We start from the raw sequence: 7,328 nt of genomic DNA on the forward strand, positions 1-7,328 counted from the left end.
TTATCAATACACACTTATTAATGTCCTACTGTGTGCCAAGCACTATGCTAAGTACTGGAAAAATGAAATGATCCCTAATCAAGATGAGTTCATATTCTAATGGAGAAGACAAATATATGTAAAATTATATATGGCATAAATGGAATGCTAATCAATACCTACACTGATAATATATAATTAAAACTATATATATGTATATATAATTAGTTAGTTAAATATGGTAGTTAAATACCAGGTAGTTTGGGAGGGAGGATATTCACATTTAAGAGGATCAGGAAAAGCTTCATAGTAAGGAGGTTGTTCAAACTAACTTTAAAGGAAGTGGTGGACTTGCTGGAATCTTTTCTATGAGATCATCTCCATTTACCCTGTAGATTTTGTTTGTACATAATTGTTCTGTATGTTGTCTTACCTATTAAACTGTGGGATCCCCAAAGGCAGGGACTCTTGCATTTCTTTCTCTTCCTAGTACTTAGCACAGTCAGCCTGGCACATTGTAAATACTTAATAGCATAGTGAATGGCACATATTGGGCACTTAATAAATGTCCATTGATTGATTAAGAAATGCTTGTTAACGGATTGACTCAGAGGGATAGAGGAGAGGGAACGTATTTCAAGATTGGAAGACCATGACCAGAATAAAGATAGAGATAGTGGTGTTGGAGCAGGGTGTGTCAGGAAGAAAAAGGTCAGCTTGGTTTAACAATTTGGAAGAGACAATCACATCCAATAAGGCTAGAAAGGTTGGTTGGGGCGAGGCTATGTAGGGCTTTAAAAGCTAACCAGAAGAGTTTATATTATAACCAAGAGACAATAGGAAGACTCTGGAGATTGACCAGAGGAGTCTCATGATCAGATCTAGATCTGCCTTTAAGGAAAATTACTTGAAGAAATTTGAAGTAGGGAGACTTGTTGTTGCAATGATCCAAACCAAGATGATAACTGTATGAATGGAGAGATGGGATAAAGAAATGTGATGAAGCAGGGGAAGAAGGTAAAGGGGAAAAAAAGAAATGGTCCCAAGGTAGAAATGGTAACTAATTGTATCTGTGTGGGGTGATATCTAATAAGTTAGGAATTGAGTACGATGCTTTATGAAGCTGAGAGACTGAAAGGATGATGCCTTTGACAAAGACAGGAAAGTCAAGAAGAAGGAACATTTGGAGTAGAAAATATTGAGTTGAGTTTTGAACATGTTGAGTTTGAGATGAGGAAATCCAGATCAATAGATGACTAACTAACTTCATATCTTAATAAGTGGCAGAGCAAAGAAAAAATAACTGAAGGGATGGAGAAATTAGTTTTATATTATCTGAAAAAAAATCTTTTTCTCATGTACCTACAAAAGTTCAAACTCTTCTTCTATATCCATTTGGTTTATCCAGTCTGATTCAACCCTTCCAGCCCTCCCTGCCCTTCCTGTTTTCTATTCCAGTACTCTCCAAACTTCAGAAACGGTGTCTGAAAAAATATTTTGAGCAACCACCTGACATGTATGTATTTACATGTAAATACATATATTATATGTATGTATCTGTTGTTCATTTGTTTCAGTCAAATCTGACTCTTTGTAGCCCCATTTGGAGTTTCTTGGCAAAGACATTAGAGTTGTTTGCAATTTTCTTTTCTAGCTCATTTTACAGATAAGGAAACTGAGGCAAACTTGTCCAGGGTCACACAGCTAGTGAGTATCTGAGGCCAGATTTGAACTCAAGAAGGTGAGTCTTCTTGACTTCAGATCTGGGACTCTCTCCCCTGTGCCATCTAGCTATCCATATATAAATATGTAGATATATATGAATATGTAGATATATGCACATATATATATATAACAATCATACTCATTATAAAACTTATACAAGGTTAGACTTTTTAAAAAGGATGGGATAAAGATGAAATAAGATTTGATCTTAGATTCATTAGGGAGCCACTGGAGTTTATTGAGTAGGGGAGTGACATGAGCGGACATATGCTTCAGAAATATCATCATAACTGCTGTGTGGATGGATTGGAAGAAGAAAAGAGGCCAATTAGTACAGGGGAAAGTTTATGAGGACCTGATCTAGAGTGATCGTTAGAAGGAGACAGAAGATACGTTGTGGAGGGAGAGCTGATAAAATTTAGCATGTGATTGGGGTAAGAGAGAATGAGCAATTTAAAGCTTACCAAGTTTGTGAGAATGTAGTTGACTTGACTATAATAGGAACATTTAGAAGAAAGGTGGGTTGACTGGAAAAGATAAATAAAAGAAATCTTACATGATAACATAAATGGTTAAAATGAAGAGGTCTTCAAAGTCAATGTAAAGGGGGAGTTAGAAATGCAGTGGATAAAACTCTGAACCTGGAGTCAGGAACACTCCAGTTCAAATCCAGCCTCAAACACTTATTAACTCTCTGGACTTGGGCAAGTAACTTACCCTCTGTTTGCCTCAGTTTCCCTAACTGTAAAATGGGGATAATAGTAGCATTCACCTTCCATGGTTTTTGTGAGGATTAGATTACATTTGTAAAAATGTTTAGCCCAATGCCTAGCAGTAGTTGGTACTATATAAATGCTTATTCCCTCTCTCCCCACATTCCTCTTGTGTAACTCACTCTGCCCCATTCAAAATGAAAAGGAGGTGGGTGAAGGTGCTTTTAATCACAGGTCACTGTCCAAAGGTGAAAAGTCCATCTTTTGAAGGTCTCCTATTGCAGCCACAAGGTGATCTGGGGAAGAGTATAGAAGGAGAGGAATTCTCCCAAGGGCACCTGCCTGGCTGCTGCTATGGATACCTTGGTATCAGCGTCTTTTAGGGGCCAATGTCCACTGCAGAGGGGAAGCTTTTGTAGGGGAAGGAAGAATTGGGGAATGTATAGGATAAGGATAGGTATGGTCGTGCAAGAGATAAGATGAAAACTTGGTTATCAAAGGGAAGGTTGGAATGTTTCCCATATTACTACTTTTCTTCCAACTCACTGACTAATTGAAGCTTAGGGCCATGCCATGACCTCTCTTAGGGACCACAGTGCTCATTCTGAAGGCCAGTGTTCTAAGCTATGATCAAATCAAACTACTTGTTGTCCCCTATATATATCTAGGGAATGGAGATTAAGTGACTTGCCCAGGATCACACAATGAGGAAGTGTCTGAGCCCAGGACCTCCTGTCTCTAGGTCTTGCTCTGAATCCACTGAACCACCCAGGTGCCCCATATTTGATTTTATAATCAACATAATATACCAGAAGAAACAGACTGAGGCAAAAGGATCTTTAGTGACCAAAAGCAGAAGGCTGGGGAGTCAGGAAACCTGGAGGGTTATTTGAGAGAGGGAAGTCCTTAATTTCAGCAATATAGATTGATTGTAAAGAAGTTTCCTTTCAGGTAGGAATGAAGGTGACAGAGTAACAGGAAGCAAATTTCCTACTAAAACTTCTCCAAACAGATCTAGAAAAGATACCAGATATATCCTGATGAGGAAATCCAAGAAAAAGTCACATTGAGTCATTTTTTCCGGCCCAGCTGAGAGGTCTGTAGACACTGGGAATAGGATCTGGCCAAGAACATGCCACTTGTGGAGTATTCCAATACAAACGGAGGTCCCAGACTCATACTGGAACGTTCCTAGATTCACTGTGACACCTCCGCGGGAACAGGTACTAACTAGCAGCTTTGTCACTCACTGTCCAGTTCTGGATCATAAATTTCTCTCCCTTTTCCACTCTGGGCTGTTTATTGAGAGAGAAGCAGGCTGGGAAGCAAGCAGCAATGATAGGATTCTATCTCCAGGGAAGTCTCAGTTCTAACTTCTATCCCTATCTGAAGCCTGTGGTGGAATAACTAGGGCATGAATCTTAGACCAAAGCAAAATCTAAAGTTCTGTAACTAAACTAGCAGAGCTCCCTGGTTGGCTGATGGTGGCTAAATCCAGAAGCATTCTACTGTTGCTCAGTCCCAAATCCAGGACAGGAATTCAGACCAGGGAAACCAGCAATCAGACTTTACCTTGGATCAGACCACTTTGAGAGCAAAAACATGTCGGTCTCCAGCCTGAGTTGTAGCTGAGGTCATGAAAAAACACAAGACTTAATATTGTAAGAAAGCAACAACAGACCCAGTCTATACTTTCCCTCTAGAAGTGCACAGAGCTGGGCCCTAACATCAAGTCCAAAGTCAGGAAAGAGGCTAGAAGAATGCACAAATAAAACCTAAATCCCCCATAAAAACTATTGTGTTGACAGGGATGCTAACGGCACAAACCCAGAAGAAACGAATGATTCTAAAATATCTATGAACAAAGTTTCAAAGAAAAGCACAGTAGGTCTACAATCAACTAGAATTCCTTGAAAAATGAAACAAGAAGCTTTGCACAGTGGCAGTATTGTAGCCAATGAGGTTTAACCATGGTGTGGATTATTGCTAATTGAAAAATGAAACTAGAGTCTTACAAAGAGTTTAAAGGTTTTTTTTTGATGAAATGAGAGTCCTAGAGGAGGAAAAGAAATGAGAACTATGGAAGAAAGAACTATAATGGGAATTAAGAGCCTGACACAAGAGGTACAAAACTACCCAAGCAAAAGATCCCCTGAAAATCAGAATTGACCAAACAGAAGTCAATGATTCATGACACAACAAGAAATATTAAAATGAAGTAAAAAGACTAAAAAATAGATGAAAATGTAAGTATCTCATAGCAAAAACAACTGACCTAGAAAATAGATTGAGGGAAAAAAATTAAAAATCAACAGACTATCTGAATTCTATGACCAAAGTAAGAGCCCAGGCATCATTTTTCAAAAAACTTAGAAGATAATTGCCCAGATCTCTTAGAATTAAAATACAAAGTAGAAATATGAAAAATCCACTGGTTGCTTTCTGAAAGACACTAGAAATTTATATTTCTAGAAACATCATAGTCAAAATCTAGATCTTCCAGGTCAAGGAAAAACTTCTGCAAGCAGCCAGAAAGAATAGCTAGAATTTATGTGATGATTTAAAGTTCATAAAGTGTTATGCTAAGTATATTATTTTACTTGATTTCCCCATTAAAGATAAGGAAATAGAGAAAGATCAAGTAACTTTCCTAGGGTCACGTAGCTAGAAAGTATCTGAGACAGGATTTGAACTCAGTTGGGTCTTCCTTACTCCAAGCTGAAGAGCAAAGAGCAGAAATTGCAAGTTTTGAAAGAGATTTTCTCAGCAAATGCACTGAGTAAAGGGAGAGGGAAACACTGGAGTTGATACTACTTGATCTCACCACCAATACGGTTCCTGACATGTTTGTCTTTTCTGTTTCCAATATGCTCTGCTCTGTTCTGTCTATTGCCTTCTATTCTAGGTCCTAAACACCCCAGAAATCCCTCTGGACCTGTAGGAGGAGTCCTTGTCACTCTTCTAGGCTCTGATACAGCAGTAGCATTGTGGGTATTCCCCTTTGCTCCAAAAAAAAGGTGAAAATGGAGTGCAGGCAGGGATTTCTTTTCTACCCTTTCAAAACTCACAATAGGAAGTCCATTTGAAGGCAAAGGAAAAATAGAGTTATCAAGGTTTCTAGGAAACGAATGCCTGTCCAAATATACATCTCAGCTGACATAACATGTACTCTTTGGAAACTAAAATGCTATGTAAATTTCTCTCCTCCTCCATCTCCTCCTCATCTCCCTTTTTTCCCCTCTCCTCCTCCTCCAAAAGATGCTATAAAGATCTTTACCAATCTTTTCCATCTTTCTTCTATTTGCCATCCTCCTCCTAATCTTATCCACGAGTGCCTTTGGTATGACTTTGCTTAGTTTGGTTTCTTGCCAAGCTTCCTTTAAACTAATTACACTATTCATTGCTTGTCCCTTTATTATGACTTGCAATTGGATGGACAATCTATAAAGCTTTTCCATCCATATACACACCTTGGACAAATACTGAAAATGGGCAATGGATTGAACTCGGAATTAAACAGAAAGTCAACGGTGGGTTAGACTTGTCTTTGGTAAAGTGCAAAGCTTCTTTGATAATCCCAAACTTCTCCCAGAAACAAAAGCCCACCTTTTTAAAACCAATGGATTTTACTGGTTTTGATGTATGACAGTCAATCAGAGAATACTACAGTCACAAAGAGTGAAAAATTAGTATCATTTAGAGGGCAATGGAGAAATATATGGTGAGCGTGAACAGATCTCAACACACAACAAAAAAGGAACTACAAAGAATCAGAGTAAAGGAAATCATTAAAGAAATGCATTATGTTAGAGAAAATTACAAAATGTAAAATAAATGATTTTGATTATATCAAACTAAAAAGCTTTTGTACAAACAAAAACAATGTAGCCAAAATCAGAAGGGAAACAACAAATTGGGAAAAAATCTTTATAACAAAAAACTCTGACAGGGGTCTAATTACTCAAATATAAAAGGAGTTAAACCAATTGTATAAAAAAATTAAGCCATTCCCCAATTGAAGGATGCTGATTTTTTTTTAACAAGTCAGAATGTTCACATACCAGTTGTGTCACCAATCATAAGTGCATTGATGGGGATACACTTGTGCTCAGGACATGGTGACTCTTCAGAATATTGTTAGAATTCTTTCAGAACTGGGTTCAGTGCTGTTAGAAGCAGATCCAACAGCAGAACCCCATTAGTGTAGGTTCAATTTCAAGACAAAATGAAGCAAAGGTCTATTTTGTCCTTATATATCTTGTACCTACATAAGTCATTGACCAATTAACCAAAAGTTAACCAAAGGTTAACCTAACCCAGCAAGGATATGCAAGAATACAGTAGCTTTTAGTTTCTATAGACATGTCCTTACCTTCCCCTGTTCCTCCAACTTGTCTCCACATGGAAACACATCTGGTAACCAGCATAGTTTTCAAGTCTTCAAGTGAAGAGGACCCTAACTCCTTGGGGAGGGCTTTTTTATTCCCTTAGGTCAGTGATGGGCAAACTTTTTAAAGAGGGGGCCAAAGGAAAGGAAATGCTCATCTGTCAGTCTGTTTCTAAGGCAACTCGTTCAGTTTCATTGTATTGTATCCTACTCATTGTATTAGTCATATTAGGAATAATGTCCGGTGGCCTGATAGACCATTTCAGGGAGCCACATCTGGCCCGCAGGCTGTAGTTTGTCCGTCACTGCTTTAGGTGACCAGGAAGCTGCCTCAGTGGAGGCAGGGATCAATCAAGTCCCAGGAATGACTTTGTTGCCTTTTAGGGAAAATAATTCCTGCTTTGGAAAACAGGAACCCTTGTCCTATCACAAATGCCTGGGATGCATATTTTTTTTAACATTTATTAATAATCATTTTTAACATGGTTACATGTTTCATGCTCCTACTTTCCCCTTCACCCCCC

Source organism: Gracilinanus agilis, chromosome 4 (assembly GCF_016433145.1).
Source record: "Gracilinanus agilis isolate LMUSP501 chromosome 4, AgileGrace, whole genome shotgun sequence".
Classification (NCBI taxonomy): Eukaryota; Metazoa; Chordata; class Mammalia; order Didelphimorphia; family Didelphidae; genus Gracilinanus; species Gracilinanus agilis.